Here is a 23,953-nt window from a genome sequence, read left to right as displayed (position 1 = left end):
ACTGAATCACAATGAATAGACAATAGACAGCAGCAGCAGTATACTGAATCACAATGAATAGACAATAGACAGTAGACAGTAGCAGCAGTATACTGAATCACAATGAATAGACAATAGACAATAGACAGTAACAGCAGTATACTGTATGTAGGGGTAAAGGATAGATAATAGACAGTAACAGCAGTATACTGTAGGTAGGGGTAAAGGATAGATAATAGACAGTAGCAGCAGTATACTGTAGGTAGGGGTAAAGGATAGATAATAGACAGTAGCAGCAGTATACTGAATCACAATGAGTAGACAATAGACAGTAGCAGCAGTATACTGAATCACAATGAATAGACAATAGACAGTAGCAGCAGTATACTGAATCACAATGAATAGACAATAGACAGCAGCAGCAGTATACTGAATCACAATGAGTAGACAATAGACAATAGACAGCAGCAGCAGTATACTGAATCATAATGAATAGATCGAGAAGTTGAAGTCAACACTTTAGTGGTTTCTGATGCAGCTGGAATCATCTAATCACTTGTCACACTAATAAACAACACCGTTTTCTACATACAGTTGAAGTCCGAAGTTTGCATACACCTTAGCCAAGTGCATTTAAACTCAGTTTTTCACAATTCCTGACATTTAATCCTAGTAAAAATTCCCTGTCTTAGGATCACCACTTTATTTTAAGAATGTGAAATGTCAGAATAATAGTAGAGAGCGTGATTTATTTCAGGTTTTTATTTCTTTCATCACTTTCCCAGCGGGTCAGAAGTTTAAATACCATCAAATAGTATTTGGTAGCATTGCCTTTAAACTGTTTAACTTGTGTCAAATGTTTTGGGTAGCTTCCCACAATAAGTTGGGTGAATTTTGTCCCATTCCTCCTGACAGAGCTGGTGTAACTGAGTCAGGTTTGTAGGCCTCCTTGCTCAAACACGCTTTTTTTTTCAGTTCTGCCCACAGATTTTCTATGGGATTGAGGTCAGGGCTTTGTGATGGCCACTCCAATACCTTGACTTTGTTGTCCTTAAACCATTTTGCCACAACTTTGAAAGTATGCTTGGGGTCATTGTCCATTTGGAAGACCCATTTGCGACCAAGCTTTAACTTCCTGACTCATGTCTTGAGATGTTGCTTCAATATGTCCACATAATTTGTGAATGTACATTTCTGACCCACTGGAATTGTGAAACAATACATTATAAGTGAAATAATCTGTCTGTTAACAATTGTTGGAAAAAATGACTTGTGTCATGCAGAAAGTAGATGTCCGAACCGACTTGCCAAAACTATAGTTTGTTAACAAGAAATCTGTAGCGTGGTTGAAAAACGAGTTAATGACTCCAACCTAAGTGTATGTAAACTTCTGACTTCAACTGTATGTACAACAGCTAGCAATATCTAAAGCACAATGCAGTTGTGAACATACTAGGCATCCTGTATTACACCACAACATCAATCTAACTGAATTTGGATGTTGTGTTGGTTGAATGTTCCAGAATGTTCTTCAGCTGGTGAACCTCTTCTTGTGCTGGGTAATGGCAGCTGGTTTAGCAAGCTTTGGCACTGTGTCAATGTTGGCAGGGATGTTGGGTTTGGGAGGCTGTGACTACGGCTCCTTGCAGACAACCGTCTGGTACTTCCTGCACTCCACAGCCAGATGGTCGTACACTTTCTTCACCACCCACTGCTTCCATCTCCGGCAAATGATTTCTTTGTACTGCAAGTCTCCTGATCATGAGGATGTGTAAAACATGAAGACTGATGATGAGGATGTGTAAAACATGAGGACTGATCATGAGGATGTGTAAAACATGAAGACTGATCATGAGGATGTGTAAAACATGAAGACTGATCATGAGGATGTGTAAAATATGAAGACTGATGATGAGGATGTGTAAAACATGAAGACTGATGATGAGGATGTGTAAAACATGAAGACTGATCATGAGGATGTGTAAAACATGAAATTGATCATAAGGTCAAACTGAACGTGGATGTTGTGTTGGTTCCAGAGTGTGCTAAGCTGTCTTCAAGACAAAGGGTGGCTAATTTGAAGAATCTCAAATAAAAAATATATTTATTTAACACTTTTTTGGTTACTACCTGATACCATATGGGTAATTTCATAGTGTTGATGTCTTCACTAATATCCTACAATGTAGAAAATAGTAAAAATAAAGAAAAACTTGTGTGTCACACCCTGATCTGGTTCACCTGTCTTTGTGCTTGTCTAATCCCCAGGTGTCTCTAATCTTCCCCATTATCCCCGGTGTATTTATACCTGTGTTCTCTGTTTGTCTGTTGCCAGTTCGTCTTGTCTTGTCAGGTCTTACCAGCGTGTTTACCCATCTCCCTGCTTTCTCAAGTTCTGTTTCCTAGTTTCCCTGGTTCTGACTATTCTGCCTGTCCTGACCACGAGCCTGCCTGCTGTTCCGTACCGTATAGAATATGCCCTGGATTTACAGACCTCTCCCTGTCATTGTCCTGTCTTTTCCTGCTCCCTATTTGGGTCAATAAACATCTGTGATTCTAGCTGTCTGCATCTTGGTCTTATCCTGAGTTCTGATATAATGAGTCACTGTGTCCAAACCTTTTGACTAATATATAGACTAGACTATACATTGATGCGCTTTGGAATGATGTGCTTTGGAATGTCTAGCCAGCGTATTATGAAAGCCAGCTGGCTAGATTTTGGTTTAGATAAAGAAATGTAGTTTGCTAGCTAGCTAGTTGGCTAGGTAACGTTAGCTACGTTACCTCAACTTGACTTATTTTCTGCTGCACTGATGTCAGCTGATACCGTAGCTCACTCTTTGAAGTGAATTGGAAAATTGCTAGAATAGCTCACTTTTCAATGTTTGACGACATGGAAATCCCATCAGTTGAGATTTCAATCCTGTTTCTAAATCCTTTGGCTGAAAAAGGTGGCAGGGTAGCCTAGTGGTTAGAGCTTTAGGCCAGTAACCGAAAGGTTGCTAGATTGAATGCCTGACCTGACAAGGTAAAAATCTGTCGTTCTGCCCCTGAACAAGGCAGTTAACCCCACTGTTCCTAGGCCGTCATTGTAAATAAGAATTTGTTCTTAACTGACTTTCTTGGTTAAATAAAGGATAAATAAATAAAAAGTGCTGGCTACTGATATTTTCTATTTTTCACACCTCCAATGGACTGTCCTCTACGTACTGAAATCACTATGAATTATGGATATTGTGGTTTGCTTGTAACCAGGCAATTTAGCGGGCCTGTTTTCTACCAGTGAGATGCAGAAATGTCCGTATTTGTACCGTAGTAGGAAATTCAACACCATTTTTTGACTGGAGCTGACTTTAGCCAATGTTAGCTTCTATGTTAATAGGCTTTCATAAACTAATTCAACAATCAAAACATAAAAATGAAAAGCAATTTATATACTTAAACTTAACTTGGTGTTTCATATCCTATGCTTTGTAACTTGCTCACCATGCTGATGATGTTGGAAACAATTTGTTTATATGGCACCTCTCTCTCCAATGTCAGTTGGCTTGGCTCTCTCATTCACCTGACTAGGTAGGCTAGTGGCTCTCTCATTCACCTGACTAGGTAGGCTAGTGGCTCTCTCATTCACCTGACTAGGTAGACTAGTGGCTCTCTCATTCACCTGACTAGGTAGGCTACTGGCTCTCTCATTCACCTGACTAGGTAGATTAGTGGCTCTCTCATTCACCTGACTAGGTAGGCTAGTGGCTCTCTCATTCACCTGACTAGGTAGGCTAGTGGCTCTCTCATTCACCTGACTAGGTAGGCTAGTGGCTCTCTCCTTCACCTGACTAGGTAGACTAGTGGCTCTCTCATTCACCTGACTAGGTAGACTAGTGGCTCTCTCATTCACCTGACTAGGTAGACTAGTGGCTCTCTCATTCACCTGACTAGGTAGGCTAGTGGCTCTCTCATTCACCTGACTAGGTAGACTAGTGGCTCTCTCATTCACCTGACTAGGTAGACTAGTAGCTCTCTCATTCACCTGACTAGGTAGACTAGTGGCTCTCTCATTCACCTGACTAGGTAGGCTAGTGGCTCTCTCATTCACCTGACTCACTGACTAGGTAGACTAGTGGCTCTCTCATTCACCTGACTAGGTAGGCTACTGGCTCTCTCATTCACCTGACTCACTGACTAGGTAGACTAGTGGCTCTCTCATTCACCTGACTAGGTAGGCTACTGGCTCTCTCATTCACCTGACTAGGTAGACTAGTGGCTCTCTCATTCACCTGACTAGGTAGGCTAGTGGCTCTCTCATTCACCTGACTCACTGACTAGGTAGACTAGTGGCTCTCTCATTCACCTGACTAGGTAGGCTACTGGCTCTCTCATTCACCTGACTAGGTAGGCTAGTGGCTCTCTCATTCACCTGACTAGGTAGGCTAGTGGCTCTCTCATTCACCTGACTAGGTAGGCTAGTGGCTCTCTCATTCACCTGACTAGGTAGGCTAGTGGCTCTCTCATTCACCTGACTAGGTAGACTAGTGGCTCTCTCATTCACCTGACTAGGTAGGCTAGTGGCTCTCTCATTCACCTGACTAGGTAGACTAGTGGCTCTCATTCACCTGACTAGGTAGGCTAGTGGCTCTCTCATTCACCTGACTAGGTAGACTAGTGGCTCTCTCATTCACCTGACTAGGTAGACTAGTGGCTCTCTCATTCACCTGACTAGGTAGGCTAGTGGCTCTCTCATTCACCTGACTAGGTAGGCTAGTGGCTCTCTCATTCACCTGACTAGGTAGGCTACTGGCTCTCTCATTCACCTGACTAGGTAGACTAGTGGCTCTCTCATTCACCTGACTAGGTAGGCTACTGGCTCTCTCATTCACCTGACTAGGTAGGCTAGTGGCTCTCTCATTCACCTGACTAGGTAGGCTAGTGGCTCTCTCATTCACCTGACTAGGTAGACTAGTGGCTCTCTCATTCACCTGACTAGGTAGGCTAGTGGCTCTCTCATTCACCTGACTAGGTAGACTAGTGGCTCTCATTCACCTGACTAGGTAGGCTAGTGGCTCTCTCATTCACCTGACTAGGTAGACTAGTGGCTCTCTCATTCACCTGACTAGGTAGACTAGTGGCTCTCTCATTCACCTGACTAGGTAGGCTAGTGGCTCTCTCATTCACCTGACTAGGTAGGCTAGTGGCTCTCTCATTCACCTGACTAGGTAGGCTAGTGGCTCTCTCATTCACCTGACTAGGTAGACTAGTGGCTCTCTCATTCACCTGACTAGGTAGGCTACTGGCTCTCTCATTCACCTGACTAGGTAGACTAGTGGCTCTCTCATTCACCTGACTAGGTAGGCTACTGGCTCTCTCATTCACCTGATTAGGTAGACTAGTGGCTCTCTCATTCACCTGACTAGGTAGGCTACTGGCTCTCTCATTCACCTGACTAGGTAGACTAGTGGCTCTCTCATTCACCTGACTAGGTAGGCTAGTGGCTCTCTCATTCACCTGACTAGGTAGGCTAGTGGCTCTCTCATTCACCTGACTAGGTAGGCTAGTGGCTCTCTCATTCACCTGACTAGGTAGACTAGTGGCTCTCTCATTCACCTGACTAGGTAGGCTAGTGGCTCTCTCATTCACCTGACTAGGTAGGCTAGTGGCTCTCTCATTCACCTGACTAGGTAGACTAGTGGCTCTCTCATTCACCTGACTAGGTAGGCTAGTGGCTCTCTCATTCACCTGACTAGGTAGGCTAGTGGCTCTCTCATTCACCTGACTAGGTAGGCTAGTGGCTCTCTCATTCACCTGACTAGGTAGACTAGTGGCTCTCATTCACCTGACTAGGTAGGCTAGTGGCTCTCTCATTCACCTGACTAGGTAGACTAGTGGCTCTCTCATTCACCTGACTAGGTAGACTAGTGGCTCTCTCATTCACCTGACTAGGTAGGCTAGTGGCTCTCTCATTCACCTGACTAGGTAGGCTAGTGGCTCTCTCATTCACCTGACTAGGTAGACTAGTGGCTCTCTCATTCACCTGACTAGGTAGGCTAGTGGCTCTCTCATTCACCTGACTAGGTAGACTAGTGGCTCTCATTCACCTGACTAGGTAGGCTACTGGCTCTCTCATTCACCTGATTAGGTAGACTAGTGGCTCTCTCATTCACCTGACTAGGTAGGCTACTGGCTCTCTCATTCACCTGACTAGGTAGACTAGTGGCTCTCTCATTCACCTGACTAGGTAGGCTAGTGGCTCTCTCATTCACCTGACTAGGTAGGCTAGTGGCTCTCTCATTCACCTGACTAGGTAGGCTAGTGGCTCTCTCATTCACCTGACTAGGTAGACTAGTGGCTCTCTCATTCACCTGACTAGGTAGGCTAGTGGCTCTCTCATTCACCTGACTAGGTAGACTAGTGGCTCTCTCATTCACCTGACTAGGTAGACTAGTGGCTCTCTCATTCACCTGACTAGGTAGGCTAGTGGCTCTCTCATTCACCTGACTAGGTAGGCTAGTGGCTCTCTCATTCACCTGACTAGGTAGGCTAGTGGCTCTCTCATTCACCTGACTAGGTAGACTAGTGGCTCTCTCATTCACCTGACTAGGTAGGCTAGTGGCTCTCTCATTCACCTGACTAGGTAGGCTAGTGGCTCTCTCATTCACCTGACTAGGTAGGCTAGTGGCTCTCTCATTCACCTGACTAGGTAGACTAGTGGCTCTCTCATTCACCTGACTAGGTAGACTAGGTAGGCTGTGGCTCTCTCATTCACCTGACTAGGTAGGCTAGTGGCTCTCTCATTCACCTGACTAGGTGCTAGTGGCTCTCTCATTCACCTGACTAGGTAGGCTAGTGGCTCTCTCATTCACCTGACTAGGTAGGCTAGTGGCTCTCTCATTCACCTGACTAGGTAGGCTACTGGCTCTCTCATTCACCTGACTAGGTAGGCTAGTGGCTCTCTCATTCACCTGACTAGGTAGGCTACTGGCTCTCTCATTCACCTGACTAAGTAGACTACTGGCTCTCTCATTCACCTGAGTCACTGACTAGGTCGGCTAGTGGCTCTCTCATTCAACTGACTCACTGACTAGGTAGGCTAGTGGCTCTCTCATTCAACTGACTCACTGACTAGGTAAGATAGTGCGAGAGCCACTGTAGAGTGACAGCACATGAAGCGACCACTAGAGCAAGCGGCTCCCTCTGCGGGCCGAAACAAAACCAAACCAAATCAAATCAAATTGTATTTGTCACATACACATGGTTAGCAGATGTTAATGCGAGTGTAGCGAAATGATTGTGCTTCTAGTTCCGACAATGCAGTAATAACCAACGAGTAATCTAACCTAACAATTCCACAACGACTACCTTATACAAACAAGTGTAAAGGGATAAAGAATATGTACATAAATATATATTAATGAGTGATGGTACAGAGCGGCATAGGCAAGATGCAGTAGATGGTATCAAGTACAGTATATACATATGAGATGAGTAATGTAGGGTATGTAAACATAAAGTGGCATAGTTTAAAGTGGCTAGTGATACATGTATTACATAAAGATGCAGTAGATGGTATCGAGTACAGTATATACATATGAGATGAATAATGTAGGGTATGTAAACATTATATTATATATAGGTGGCATTGTTTAAAGTGGCTAGTGATACAATTTTTACATCAATTTCCATCAATTTCCATTATTAAAGTGAGCTGGAGTTGAGTCAGTGTGTTGGCAGCAGCCACTCAATGTTAGTGGTGGCTGTTTTAACAGTCTGATGGCCTTGAGAGGCAAGCTGTTTTACAAGCGCAACACCCCTTGACTATAAATACTGTAAATGATTACACAATACCAAAGTTTAGGCTACCACATTCTCCCACATTCTAGGTCGGCAACACAGGGAAGCCTAACAGGACTGGTAATTTCAGCATTGCCACTATTTTCCTTATTATTTGATGTTTACAGACACACTAGGACCAATAACAGTAACCTGCCACTGACTTTATAAGAAACGTACCATACTGGTATATAAATTCATCAATATAATACCAACCAGCGGGGGGGTATTTATATAATGTATTATATTGTCATTGTACTATGGTAAACGCACAGCGAATAAAGATGGTACCATTTATTGGTACCATTTCTCATAATTGTGCGTTACCATGGTGATTCCATGATCCATGTCTATACCGCGGTATAATTGATGTAAAACCATGGTGATTCCATGATCCATGTCTATACCATGGTATAATTGATGTAAAACCATGGTAAAATGTATGTACAATGGCAATACCATCGTACTTCAAAGCTAAAAACATGGTACATTTCGATTCAGATCTATACCGTGGGATAAGTGAAAGTACCGTAGTAGTACTGTGGTATAAGTGAAAGTACTGTAGTAGTACCGTGGTATAAGTGAAAGTACTGTAGTAGTACTGTGGTATAAGTGAAAGTACTGTAGTAGTACCATGGTATAAGTGAAAGTACTGTAGTAGTACCGTGGTATAAGTGAAAGTACCGTAGTAGTACTGTGGTATAAGTGAAAGTACTGTAGTAGTACCGTGGTATAAGTGACAGTACTGTAGTAGGACCGTGGTATAAGTGAAAGTACTGTAGTAGTATCGTGGTATAAGTGAAAGTACTATAGTAGTACCGTGGTATAAGTGAAAGTACCGTAGTAGTACCGTGGTATAAGTGAAAGTTCCGTGGTATAAGTGACAGTACTGTAGTAGTACTGTGGTATAAGTGAAAGTACCGTAGTAGTACCGTGGTATAAGTGACAGTACTGTAGTAGTACCGTGGTATAAGTGACAGTACTGTAGTAGTACCGTGGTATAAGTGAAAGTACTGTAGTAGTATCGTGGTATAAGTGAAAGTACTATAGTAGTACCGTGGTATAAGTGACAGTACTGTAGTATACCGTGGTTTGTTAATTGTCCTATACATGTCATGCAGGTGAATGAGGACCCAAAAGCGACTTGGCGAAAACAGAGTATTTAATCCAGAATAAACTTTACAAAACAAAAAGCATAATACTACACGTAAAGACAAGAACAGACTGGAGACTTGATCGAGAACTGCAGGTTGCCTCGGGAAGGCACTTGAACCTAGCAGACTCAGACACCTGCTCACCACGCAGCATCTGAGGGAAACACGACACGACAGGGCAAAACATTGACACAGCACGGTGAATTATAAATGAGGATCCGACAGGGCAGGTACGGGAAACAAGGAGAGAAATAGGGACTCTAATCAGGGAAAAGGATCGGGAACAGGTGTGGGAAGACTAAATGATGATTAGGGGAATAGGAACAGCTGGGAGCAGGAACGGAACGATAGAGAGAAGAGAGAGCGAGAGAGTGAGAGAGGGAGGGGAGAGAGAGGGATAGAAAGAGGGAAAGAACCTAATAAGACCAGCAGAGGGAAACGAATAGAATGGGAAGCACAGGGACAAGACATGATAATAAATGACAAAACATGACAGTACCCCCCACTCACCGAGCGCCTCCTGGCGCACTCGAGGAGGAATCCTGGCGGCAACGGAGGAAATCATCAATGAGTGAACGGTCCAGCACGTCCCGAGACGGAACCCAACTCCTCTCCTCAGGACCGTAACCCTCCCAATCCACTAAGTATTGGTGGTCCCCGAGAAGCATGTCCATGATCTTATGTACCTTGTAAATAGGTGCGCTCTCGACAAGGACGGGAGGGGGAGGGAAGACGAACGGGGGTGCGAAGAAAAGGCTTAACACAGGAGACATGGAAGACAGGATGGACGCGACGAAGATGTCGCGGAAGAAGCATCGCACAGCGACAGGATTGACGACCTGGGAGACACGGAACGGACCAATGAACCGCGGAGTCAACTTACGAGAAGCTGTCGTAAGAGGAAGGTTGCGAGTGGAAAGCCACACTCTCTGGCCGCAACAATACCTAGGACTCTTAATCCTGCGTTTATTGGCGGCTCTCACAGTCTGTGCCCTGTAGCGGCAAAGTGCAGACCTCACCCTCCTCCAGGTGCGCTCACAACGTTGGACAAACGCTTGAGCGGAGGGAACGCTGGACTCGGCAAGCTGGGAAGAGAATAGAGGAGGCTGGTAACCCAGACTACTCTGAAACGGAGATAACCCGGTAGCAGACGAAGGAAGCGAGTTGTGAGCGTATTCTGCCCAGGGGAGCTGTTCTGCCCAAGACGCAGGGTTTCTGAAAGAAAGGCTGCGTAGTATGCGACCAATCGTCTGATTGGCCCTCTCTGCTTGACCGTTAGACTGGGGATGAAACCCGGAAGAGAGACTGACGGACGCACCAATCAAACGACAGAACTCCCTCCAAAACTGTGACGTGAATTGCGGGCCTCTGTCTGAAACGGCGTCTAACGGGAGGCCATGAATTCTGAACACATTCTCGATAATGATTTGTGCCGTCTCCTTAGCGGAAGGAAGTTTAGCGAGGGGAATGAAATGTGCCGCCTTAGAGAACCTATCGACAACCGTAAGAATCACAGTCTTCCCCGCAGACAAAGGCAGACCGGTAATGAAGTCTAGGGCGATGTGAGACCATGGTCGAGAAGGAATGGGGAGCGGTCTGAGACGACCGGCAGGAGGAGAGTTACCCGACTTAGTCTGCGCGCAGTCCGAACAAGCAGCCACGAAACGGCGCGTGTCACGCTCCTGAGTCGGCCACCAAAATCGCTGGCGACTAGACGCAAGAGTGCCTCGAACACCGGGATGACCAGCTAACTTGGCAGAGTGAGCCCACTGAAGAACAGCCAGACGAGTGGAAACAGGAACGAAAAGGAGGTTACTAGGACAAGCGCGCGGCGACGCAGTGTGTGTGAGTGCTTGCTTAACCTGTCTTTCAATTCCCCAGACTGTCAACCCGACAACACGCCCATAAGGAAGAATCCCCTCGGGATCAGTAGAAGCCACAGAAGAACTAAACAGACGGGATAAGGCATCAGGCTTGGTGTTCTTGCTACCCGGACGGTAAGAAATCACAAACTCGAAACAGCGAAAAACAACGCCCAACGAGCTTGACGGGCATTAAGTCGTTTGGCAGAACGGATGTACTCAAGGTTCTTATGGTCTGTCCAAACGACAAAAGGAACGGTCGCCCCCTCCAACCACTGTCGCCATTCGCCTAGGGCTAAGCGGATGGCGAGCAGTTCACGGTTACCCACATCATAGTTGCGCTCAGATGGCGACAGGCGATGAGAAAAATAAGCGCAAGGATGAACCTTATCGTCAGACTGGAAGCGCTGGGATAGAATGGCTCCCACGCCTACCTCTGAAGCGTCAACCTCGACAATGAATTGTCTAGTGACGTCAGGAGTAACGAGGATAGGAGCGGACGTAAAACGTTCTTTTAGAAGATCAAAAGCTCCCTGGGCGGAACCGGACCACTTAAAACACGTCTTGACAGAAGTAAGAGCTGTGAGAGGGGCAGCAACTTGACCTAAATTACGAATGAAACGCCGATAGAAATTAGCGAAACCTAAAAAGCGCTGCAACTCGACACGTGACCTTGGAACGGGCCAATCACTGACAGCTTGGACCTTAGCGGAATCCATCTGAATGCCTTCAGCGGAAATAACGGAACCGAGAAAATGTAACGGAGGAGACATGAAAAGAGCACTTCTCAGCCTTTACGTAGAGACAATTCTCTAAAAGGCGCTGTAGAACATCGAACGTGCTGAACATGAATCTCGAGTGACGGTGAAAAAATCAGGATATCGTCAAGATAGACAAAAACAAAGATGTTCAGCATGTCTCTCAGAACATCATTAACTAATGCCTGAAAAACAGCTGGCGCATTGGCGAGACCAAACGGCAGAACCCGGTACTCAAAATGCCCTAACGGAGTGTTAAACGCCGTTTTCCACTCGTCCCCCCTCTCTGATGCGCACGAGATGGTAAGCGTACGAAGGTCCAACTTAGTAAAGCACCTGGCTCCCTGCAGAATCTCGAAGGCTGATGACATAAGGGGAAGCGGATAACGATTCTTAACCGTTATGTCATTCAGCCTCGATAATCCACGCAGGGGCGCAGAGTACCGTCCTTCTTCTTAACAAAAAGAACCCCGCCCCGGCCGGAGAGGAAGAAGGCACTATGGTACCGGCGCCAAGAGACACAGATAAATAATCCTCGAGAGCCTTACGTTCGGGAGCCGACAGAGAGTATAGTCTACCCCGAGGAGGAGTGGTCCCCGGAAGGAGATCAATACTACAATCATACGACCGGTGAGGAGGAAGGGAGTTGGCTCGGGACCGACTGAAGACCGTGCGCAGATCATGATATTCCTCCGGCACTCCTGTCAAATCGCCAGGTTCCTCCTGAGAAGTGGGGACAGAAGAAATGGGAGGGATGGCAGACATTAAGCACTTCACATGACAAGATACGTTCCAGGATAGGATAGAATTACAAGACCAATTAATAGAAGGATTATGACATACTAGCCAGGGATGACCCAAAACAACAGGTGTGAAAGGTGAACGAAAAATCAAAAAAGAAATAGTCTCACTGTGGTTACCAGATACTGTGAGAGTTAAAGGTAGTGTCTCAAATCTGATACTGGGAAGATGACTACCATCTAAGGCAAACATGGGCGTAGGCTTGTCCATGAAACAACCCTCAGCCCCAGAGTCAATCAAGGCACTGCATGTAGCACCCGAACCGGTCCAGCGTAGATGGACCGACATAGTAGTACAAGATCTAGATGAAGAGACCTGAGTAGTAGCGCTCACCAGTAGCCCTCCGCTTACTGATGGGCTCTGGCCTCTTACTGGACATGAATTAACAAAATGTCCATCAAAGTAGAGGCACAGGCGGTTGGTGATCCTCCGTTCCCTCTCCTTAGTCGAGAGCGAATCCCTCCCAGCTGCATGGGCTCAGTCTCAGAGCCAGAGGAGGGAGATGGTTGCGTGCGGAGCAGGGAAACACCGTTGATGCGAGCTCTCTTCCACGAGCCTGGTGACGAAGATCTACCCGTCGTTCTATGCGGATGGCGAGAGCAATCAAAGAGTCCACACTGGAAGGAACCTCCCGAGAGAGAATCTCATCTTTGACCACTGTGTGGAGTCCCTCCAGAAAACGAGCGAGCAGCGCCGGCTGTTCCAGTCACTAGAGGCAGCAAGAGTACGAAACTCTATTGAGTAATCCGTTATGGATCGATCACCTTGGCATAGGGAAGCCAGGACCCTAGAAGCCTCCCCACCAAAAACTGAACGGTCAAAAACCCGAATCATCTCCTCTTTAAAGTTCTGGTAATTGTTAGAACAATCAGCCCTTGCCTCCCAGATAGCTGTGCCCCACTCTCGGGCCCGGCCAGTAAGGAGTGAAATGACGTGCAACCCGAGTCTCTCTAGAGTATGTGTTGGGTTAGAACACAATCTCACACTGGGTGAGAAAGGAGCGGCACTCAGTGGGCTGCCCGGAGTAGCAAGGTGGGTTATTAACCCTAGGTTCTGGAGACTCGGCAGGCCAGGAAGTAACAGGTGGCACGAGACGAAGACTCTGGAACTGTCCAGAGAGGTCGGAAACCTGAGCGGTCAGGCTCTCCACGGCATGGCGAGCAGCAGACAATTCCTGCTCGTGTCTGCCGAGCATGGCTCCTTGGATCTCGACGGCAGTGTTACGAGCGTCTGTAGTCGCTGGGTCCATTCCTCGGTCGGATCCTTCTGTCATGCAGGTGAATGAGGACCCAAAAGCGACTTGGCGAAAACAGAGTATTTAATCCAGAATAAACTTTACAAAACAAAAAGCATAATACTACACGTAAAGACAAGAACAGACTGGAGACTTGATCGAGAACTGCAGGTTGCCTCGGGAAGGCACTTGAACCTAGCAGACTCAGACACCTGCTCACCACGCAGCATCTGAGGAAACACGACACGACAGGGCAAAACATTGACACAGCACGGTGAATTATAAATGAGGATCCGACAGGGCAGGTACGGGAAACAAGGAGAGAAATAGGGACTCTAATCAGGGAAAAGGATCGGGAACGGGTGTGGGAAGACTAAATGATGATTAGGGGAATAGGAACAGCTGGGAGCAGGAACGGAACGATAGAGAGAAGAGAGAGCGAGAGAGTGAGAGAGGGAGGGGGAGAGAGAGGGATAGAAAGAGGGAAAGAACCTAATAAGACCAGCAGAGGGAAACGAATAGAATGGGAAGCACAGGGACAAGACATGATAATAAATGACAAAACATGACAATACAGCTCGCTGGGTGAGGTCTTAGTAACAGCATCGGTATGTGGTGGTAAATAGACAGCTACAAAAAACATACAAGAAGACTCTTGGTAAATAATGTGTTCTGCAGCTTATCATGAAGTATTCGACCTCGGGTGAGCAAAAACTTGAGACCTCAACATTAGAGATCGCCAGCTGTTGTTAACAAAGAGACACAACCTTTCATATATATATTTTTAAACCTGAATTTAACTCAGGAAGTCAGTTATGAACTAATTCTTATTTTCAACTGAAATGTGTCTTCCGCATTTAACTGAACCCCTTTGAATCAGAGAGGTGCAGGGGGCTGCCTGCCTTATGGGATAGCCATCCTGCTAGCGGGACACCAGAAGACAACATCCGGTGAAATTGTAGGGTACGCAATTCAAATAAATAATCGCGTCGAACCAGGGGCTGAACCTGTTTTTAAATCTCATTTTCTCTATGGGTGCGTATTTGTTAACAATACCAAATAAATATCTAAAAGAAATGTCCAATTATCTAAGACAGAGGGGATCAAGTTGATTCTAAATCATTTTACAGAGGCCAGGTCATGAAGGAAGGTTTGCTCATTAAAGGTTTTTAGCAAGCGTCTATGACAAGTCAGGATAAGTTGTTTTACTGAGCAGACATTACGAACACAGGCTGTATAACAATGATCACTAAGGTCGTTACAGAAAACACCAGACTGATACCTGTCAGGATTATTTATAAGGATAACATCAAGGTGTCTAACCTTTTCTGGGTTTTTGGAGTCATATCTTGTGTGATTGGTAATAATTAGAGAAAAATGTAGAGTTCCATTGCTTTAGGACTTGGTCAGGTAGTTTAAGTATGTCTAAGGTCTTACCAAAGCATTTTCGGTCATAGGAAATGAAGGTGGAGACATTATTGATTATCGTGGTCCTTCTGTAGCTCAGTTGGTAGAGCATGGCGCTTGTAATGCCAGGGTAGTGGGTTCGATCCCCGGGACCACCCATATGTAGAATGTATGCACACATGACTGTAAGTCGCTTTGGATAAAAGCGTCTGCTAAATGGCATATATTATTGACAACAACAAACAGATCAGTGGTGTAAAGTACGTAAATAAAAATACTACTGAATTAGTTTGGGGGGGGTATCTGTACTTTACTTTAAAGTACTACTGAATTAGTTTTGGGGGGTATCTGTACTTTACTTTAAAGTACTACTGAATTAGTTTTGGGGGGTATCTGTACTTTACTTTAAAGTACTACTGAATTAGTTTTGGGGGGTATCTGTACTTTACTTTAAAGTACTACTGAATTAGTTTTGGGGGGGTATCTGTACTTTACTTTAAAGTACTACTGAATTAGTTTTGGGGGGTATCTGTACTTTACTTTAAAGTACTACTGAATTAGTTTTGGGGGTATCTGTACTTTACTTTAAAGTACTACTGAATTAGTGTTGGGGGTATCTGTACTTTACTTTAAAGTACTACTGAATTAGTTTTGGGGGGTATCTGTATTTACTTTAAAGTACTACTGAATTAGTTTTGGGGGTTTCTGTACTTTACTTTAAAGTACTATTGAATTAGTTTTGGGGGGTATCTGTACTTTACTTTAAAGTACTACTGAATTAGTGTTGGGTGGGTATCTGTACTTTACTTTAAAGTACTACTGAATTAGTTTTGGGGGTGTATCTGTACTTTACTTTAAAGTACTACTGAATTAGTTTTGGGGGTATCTGTACTTTACTTTAAAGTACTACTGAATTAGTTTTGGGGGTATCTGTACTTTACTTTAAAGTACTACTGAATTAGTGTTGGGTGGGTATCTGTACTTTACTTTAAAGTACTACTGAATTAGTTTTGGGGGGGTATCTGTACTTTACTTTAAAGTACTACTGAATTAGTTTTGGGGGGTTCTGTACTTTACTTTAAAGTACTATTGAATTAGTTTTGGGGGTATCTGTACTTTACTTTAAAGTACTACTGAATCGTTTTGGGGGTATCTGTACTTTAAAGTACTACTGAATTAGTTTTGGGGGTATCTGTATTTTACTTTCAAGTACTACTGAATTCGTTTGGGGGGTATCTGTACTTTACTTTAAAGTACTACTGAATTAGTTTTGGGGGTATCTGTACTTTACCCTAAAGTACTACTGAATTCGTTTTGGGTGGGTATCTGTACTTTACTTTAAAGTACTACTGAATTAGTTTTGGGGGGTATCTGTACTTTACTTTAAAGTACTATTGAATTAGTTTTGGGTGGGTATCTGTCCTTTACTTTAAAGTACTACTGAATTAGTTTTAGGGGGAGTATCTGTACTTTACTTTAAAGTACTACTGAATTAGTTTTGGGGGTATCTGTACTTTACTTTAAAGTACTACTGAATTAGTTTTGGGGGTATCTGTACTTTACTTTAAAGTACTCCTGAATTAGTTTTGGGGGGTATCTGTACTTTACTTTAAAGTACTACTGAATTAGTTTTGGGGGTATGTACTACTGAATTAGTTTTGGGGGTATCTGTACTGTACTTTAAAGTACTACTGAATTAGTTTTTTTGGGGGTGTCTGTACTTTACTTTAAAGTACTACTGAATTAGTTTTTTTTGGGGGGGGGGTATGTACTACTGAATTAGTTTTGGGGGTATCTGTCCTTTACTTTAAAGTACTACTGAATTAGTTTTAGGGGGAGTATCTGTACTTTACTTTAAAGTACTACTGAATTAGTTTTGGGGAGGTATCTGTACTTTACTTTAAAGTACTACTGAATTAGTTTTGGGGGTATCTGTACTTTACCTTAAAGTACTACTGAATTAGTTTTGGGGGGTATCTGTACTTTACTTTAAAGTACTACTGAATTAGTTTTGGGGGGGGGGTATGTACTACTGAATTAGTTTTGGGGGTATCTGTACTGTACTTTAAAGTACTACTGAATTAGTTTTTTTTTTGTGGGGGGGTGTCTGTACTTTACTTTAAAGTACTACTGAATTAGTTAGATATCTGTATTTTACTTTACTATTTATATATTTGACAACTTTTACTTCACCACATACCTGAAGAAAATTATGTCATTTTTACTCCACATACTATACCTGATACTTAAAAGTACTCAGTACATTTTGAATGCTTAGCAGGACAGGAAAATGGACCTATTCACAGACCTATTCACGCACCTATTCACGCACCTATTCACGCACCTATTCACGCACCTATTCACGCACCTATTCACACACCAAGACAACACATGGTCCTCCCTTTTGCCTCTGATCTGGTGGACTCACTAAACACAAATGCATCTTTTGTAAATGATGTCTGAGTGTCGGAGTGTCGGAGTGTCTGAGTGTCTGAGTGTCTGAGTGTCTGAGTGTCTGAGTGTCTGAGTGTCGGAGTGTCGGAGTGTCTGAGTGTAGGAGTGTCTGAGTGTCTGAGTGTCTGAGTGTCTGAGTGTAGGAGTGTCTGAGTGTCTGAGTGTAGGAGTGTCTGAGTGTCTGAGTGTAGGAGTGTCTGAGTGTCTGAGTGTCTGAGTGTCTGAAGTGTCTGAGTGTCTGAGTGTCTGAGTGTCTGAGTGTCTGAGTGTAGGAGTGTCTGAGTGTAGGAGTGTAGGAGTGTCTGAGTGTAGGAGTGTAGGAGTGTCGGAGTGGAGTGTCTGAGTGTCTGAGTGTAGGAGTGTCTGAGTGTCGGAGCGCCCCTGACTATTCATACATTTAACAAAACAATAACAATGTGCCGTCTGCTTTGCTTAAAAAGAAGGAATTTAAAATTATTTATGCTTCTACTTTTCCTTTTTATACTTAAGTATTTTTTAAACAATTCAATTTACTTCTAATTGAATGATGTAGTAGTCTAATGTTGTAGGAGCCCAGCTAGGGGTTTATAACTGTCTAATAGTGTAGCAGCCCAGCTAGGGGTTTTAACTGTCTAATGATGTAGCAGCCTAGCTAGGGGTTTAACGGTCTAATGATGTAGCAGCCCAGCCAGGGGTTTAATGGTCTAATGATGTAGCAGCCTAGCTAGGGGTTTAACGGTCTAATGATGTAGCAGCCTAGCTATGGGGTTTATAACTGTTTAATGATGTAGCAGCCTAGCTAGGGGTTTAACTGTCTAATGATGTAGCAGCCTAGCTATGGGGTTTATAACTGTCTAATGATGTAGCAGCCTAGCTATGGGGTTTATAACTGTCTAATGATGTAGCAACCCAGCTAGGGGTTAATAACTGTCTAATGATGTAGCAGCCTAGCTAGGGGTTAACTGTCTAATGATGTAGCAGCCTAGCTAGGGGTTTAATGGTCTAATGATGTAGTAGCCTAGCTAGGGGTTTAATGGTCTAACAATGTAGCAGCCTAGCTAGGGGTTTAATGGTCTAATGATGTAGTAGCCTAGCTAGGGGTTTAATGGTCTAACGATGTAGCAGCCTAGCTAGGGGTTTAATGGTCTAATGATGTAGCAGCCTAGCTAGGGGTTTAATGGTCTAATGATGTAGCAGCCTAGCTAGGGGTTTAATGGTCTAATGATGTAGCAGCCTAGCTAGGGGTTTAATGGTCTAATGATGTAGCAGCCTAGCTAGGGGTTTAATGGTCTAATGATGTAGCAGCCTAAGCTAGCTGGCTGGTTTAATGGCTGGGCTGTAACTAAGTATGTAGCAGCCTAAGTAGCTGGCTGTGTTTTTAATGGCTCTAATGATGTTTACTAGGGAACTAAGCCTGGCTGGGTTTAATGGTTTCTAATGATGTAGCAGCTAGCTGGCTGGTTTACCAATGGAACTAACGGCCTGGCTGGGCTGTAACTAAGTAGCTGGCTGTGTTTACTACCAAGGGAACTAACGGCCTGGCTGGGCTGTAACTAAGTAGCTGGCTGTGTTTACTACCAAGGGAACTAACGGCCTGGCTGGGCTGTAACTAAGTAGCTGGCTGTGTTTACTACCAAGGGAACTAACGGCCTGGCTGGGCTGTAACTAAGTAGCTGGCTGTGTTTACTACCAAGGGAACTAACGGCCTGGCTGGGCTGTAACTAAGTAGCTGGCTGTGTTTACTGCCAAGGGAACTAACGGCCTGGCTGGGCTGTAACTAAGTAGCTGGCTGTGTTTACTACCAAGGGAACTAACGGCCTGGCTGGGCTGTAACTAAGTAGCTGGCTGTGTTTACTACCAAGGGAACTAACGGCCTGGCTGGGCTGTAACTAAGTAGCTGGCTGTGTTTACTACCAAAGCAGCTAACGGCCTGGCGGGGCTGTAACTTGTTGATTTATTGCTGCTGTTAAGTCTGGAATGGCCGGTGGCCTGGAGAAGAGATTGTTGCTAATTGATTGTCCTCCTCTGGAGTCTTCCAAATTGAATTTGTTGCCTCAGATACATCATAAACAGACCTGGCACTTAGGTCCATATTGTGACAGCAAGGCTAAATGCACTGATATAGCCAGGTCCCCTTTACTACTACAGAGCGCTGGGCCTGTATACACTGTGTAAATCTGATCTAGTCAGATTCCTTTACTACCACAGAGCGCTGGGCCTGTATTCACTGTGTAAATCTGATCTAGTCAGATTCCTTTACTACTGCAGAGCACTGGGCCTGTATACACTGGGGTGGCAGGGTAGCCTAGTGGTTAGAGCATTAGACTAGTAACCGGAAGGTTGCAAGTTCAAACCCCTGAGCTGACAAGGTACAAATCTGTCGTTCTATCCCTGAACAGGCAGTTAACCCACTGTTCCTAGGCCGTCATTGAAAATAAGAATTTGTTCTTAACTGACTTGCCTAGTTAAATAAAGGTTAAAAAAAAACTGTGTAAATCTGATCTAGTCAGATTCCTTTACTACTGCAGAGTGCTGGGCCTGTATTCACTGTGTAAATCTGATCTAGTCAGATTCCTTTACTACTGCAGAGTGCTGGGCCTGTATTCACTGTGTAAATCTGATCTAGTCAGATTCCTTTACTACTGCAGAGTGCTGGGCCTATATTCACTGTGTAAATCTGATCTAGCCAGGTCCCCTTTACTACTGCAGAGTGCTGGGCCTATATACACTGTGTAAATCTGATCTAGTCAGATTCCTTTACTACTGCAGAAAATAATGTACTTTACTCCATACATTTTACCTGACACTTTAAAAGTACTCTTTACATTTTGAATGCTTAGCAGGATAGAAATTGTCCAATTCACAAGACAACACATGGTCATCCATTCTGTGTCACATCCTGACCTTAGTTACTTTTTTTTATGTCTCTGTGTTAGTTTGGTCAGGGTGTGATTTGGGGTGATTTGGGGTGGGCATTCTGTTTGTTATATTTCTAGGTGTTTGGCCTGGTATGGTTCCCAATCAGAGGCAGCTGTTTATCGTTGACACTGATTGAGAACCATACTTAGGCAGCCTGTTTTCCCACTATGGGTTGTGGGTAGTTTTGTGTCTGTGTTTTACCATACAGAACTGTTTCAGTCACGTTCATTATCTTTTGTTTTTGTCATTCAGTGTTCAGTTGTATTTCATTAAAGATGGACACTTACCACGCTGCACATTGGTCCGATCTTTCATACGCGTCATCAGACGAGGACGAGTTCCGTTACGTTCTGCCTCTGCTCTGGCGAACTCACTAAAGACAAATGCATCTTTTATAAATGATGTCTGACCGTTGGAGTTCTGCCTCTGGTTATCTGTTCGTTTTAAATAGAACAAATTGGTTAATAGAAGGAATTTGAAATAATTTATAAATCAACTTTTGATACTTAAGTATATTTAGAACCAAATACTTTTTCTCAAGTATATTTTACTGGGTGACTTTTACTTTGACATCTTTCCACATCTGTACTTTGACTCGAGTATGACAAATATGTACTTTTTCCACCATCTGGTTTGGGTCAGTTTTTTTTGAGGCGTGTCCACACAATATAACGATTGATCAAAAAATGTGATTGGATACCCTATTACATGGAACGGGGTGGATGAGTCACTGTGTGAATACAGGCACTAAGCTGTGTTGTGTCACTACTGAGGAATATTGAGCTTTTGTTCTCTTTCACTTCTGCAGGGATGAGCGAGAGAGAGAGGGGTATTGGCTGGGATGAGTGAAATCACTCTCTAAGATCCAGTAAAACTGTTAAGGTACGGCTTGGTCTGGTCTTGTTTCTCTCAAGACCTCAGTAGCTCATGTATAAAATAAGCTCTCCACCATCTCCAGCATCTCTAATGTCATCACACATTCTGTAAGATGCTTGACAAGACTCCAGATAGATTAATAAAACAAAATCCTTCTACCAAGTTCACTTTTGGATCTCTCTTGCTTTAATGCTTCACCTATGTTTTTCATGATTTCTACAGTAACTTCAAGTCGTAGAGCATCTCTCTCTGTCTCTCTGTCTCTTCTGTCTGTCTCTTCTGTCTCTGTCTCTCTCTCTGTCTCTCTCTGTCTGTCTCTGTCTCTGTCTGTCTCTGTCTCTCTCTGCTGTCTGTCTCTCTTTCTTTGACTACTCCAGGATGTTGAGGAGAGACGGGGTGAGGACATCTAAACGGTGTCTTAAGTGCCACCTTTATGAAATCGGGTTCCATTTGATAAAAGGCCTTAATGAGCCAGGGTTTTGGTCAATATATCTCCTCCCCTCCGTTCAATACCGCATGACCTGACGATTTGACGTGTGCTGATGAAGCATGATCACCTTAGCAACGTATTCGTTCCAGATCCTTCCAACAGGCAACCCTGCAGATAGCTAGATAGCTGTTTCTGTTAGTGCATCAGACCACCAACCAGGAAACGTTAGTATGTTAGCCAGTATGTGAGGTAGGTTTCCTCTTTGGCCAGAGGATTGCTGCTCTACTCTCCTGGACAGCTGGTTCTGTTAGTGCATCAACAACATGATAAAAACATGATGAAGATGCTGCTGGACTCTTCAAGGGCTTTGGGCATCAAAGACCATCAAAACACCTGCATTGTTTACAAAAAAAGATAACTGGCAACCAACCAATTACAGACTACAACCTTCTAACAGAAAATAAACACTGTGCATATTTGTAGGGTGTCCAATCAAACACACATCTTTTGACCAATGGGTAACATGTTAATTGTGTAGATAATCCTCGAAGAAAACCAATGGTCGAAACCTCAAGTCTCTATCATAATCCAAACCCATTGGAGTTTTTACCTTTGTAGGATGCCCAGAATTCGGTTGACTAAATCAATGGAGGCCAGGGGGAAAAAAGGTGTCAAAAATCTGGAAAATAGCATCACGTCATCTGAGAGCTGTGGCTCCCATTTGAACTCGTTATCTTTCTTCTCAAATCCAGAGGACACGAAACAATATGGAGGTAAGACCAACATTGATTTTGAGACACGACATTTAGTATTTTCAAACAACTTTTCAGACGACTACCACTCTGTCAAAAGAGCTCAGGGCTTCTTATCGGGTGTAGTAGGTGAATAAATATAACTCTTGAAAAAAATATATATATATATAATGCTAATGATAAGTTAGAGACCCCACTGAACGATTCAGAACATGAAGACTCATATTTCTCTTGGTAAAATTTATTTTCTAACATAATTAAGAAAGGGCCATTTTATCTTCCTCCCTGGGTAGAGTGGGTGGAAACCCTGCATCCTATTCCTGACCATTCCAAAACACAATTGGCTCCATTGGCAGATTTACACAGTGAATATAGGCCCAGTGCTCTGCAGTAGTAAAGGAATCTGACTAGATCAGATTTACACAGTGAATACAGACCCAGCACTCTGCAGTAGTAAAGGGGACCTGGCTAGATCAGATTTACACAGTGAATATAGGCCCAGTGCTCTGCAGTAGTAAAGGGGACCTGGCTAGATCAGATTTACACAGTGAATATAGGCCCAGTGCTCTGCAGTAGTAAAGGGGACCTGGCTAGATCAGATTTACACAGTGAATATAGGCCCAGTGCTCTGCAGTAGTAAAGGGGACCTGGCTAGATCAGATTTACACAGTGAATATAGGCCCAGTGCTCTGCAGTAGTAAAGGGGACCTGGCTAGATCAGATTTACACAGTGAATATAGGCCCAGTGCTCTGCAGTAGTAAAGGGGACCTGGCTAGATCAGATTTACACAGTGAATATAGGCCCAGTGCTCTGCGGTAGTAAAGGGGACCTGGCTAGATCAGATTTACACAGTGAATATAGGCCCAGTGCTCTGTGGTAGTAAAGGAATCTGACTAGATCAGATTTACACAGTGAATATAGGCCCAGTGCTCAGATCAGATTTACACAGGGAATACAGGCCCAGCGCTCTCTAGATCAGATTTACACAGGGAATACAGGCCCAGCGCTCTGTGGTAGTAAAGGGGACCTGGCTAGATCAGATTTACACAGTGAATACAGGCTAGCTAATGAGTAGTGAGGTTTCACCCTGTAACCACTATTGATCTCCTTATTTATTTATGGTCTAACATGGAGGCTGTCTGTACAGACCTTGGTTCAAATACTATTCGGAATCTGTCATTGGGCGTTAGTTCTAGCCTGCCTGGAATACCAGACGAGCGAGTGTTTGTAGTTGTGGGACGATTGTATTGGCTCATTAGGACAGGCAAGCTCAATCAAGCACAGATAAAGTTTTTGGACATGATTTCAAATAGTATTTGAACCCACCATGTCTATGTGTGCTGCCACGCTTTAGTGGATACGAGCGTCTGAACAATGTGATATTATATATATATATATATATATTAGCTGGGTTATTTGATAGTCCCTTCGAGAAAATAGCTTAGAATGGTGTTTCACAACACAACTACACAACTACACGACCAATCAATATCATGTCCATCAAGTCATCAATTACCCCAAACGAA

Source organism: Oncorhynchus gorbuscha, linkage group LG11, assembly GCF_021184085.1.
Source record: "Oncorhynchus gorbuscha isolate QuinsamMale2020 ecotype Even-year linkage group LG11, OgorEven_v1.0, whole genome shotgun sequence".
Classification (NCBI taxonomy): Eukaryota; Metazoa; Chordata; class Actinopteri; order Salmoniformes; family Salmonidae; genus Oncorhynchus; species Oncorhynchus gorbuscha.
Note: the sequence above shows the minus strand (reverse complement) of the source record.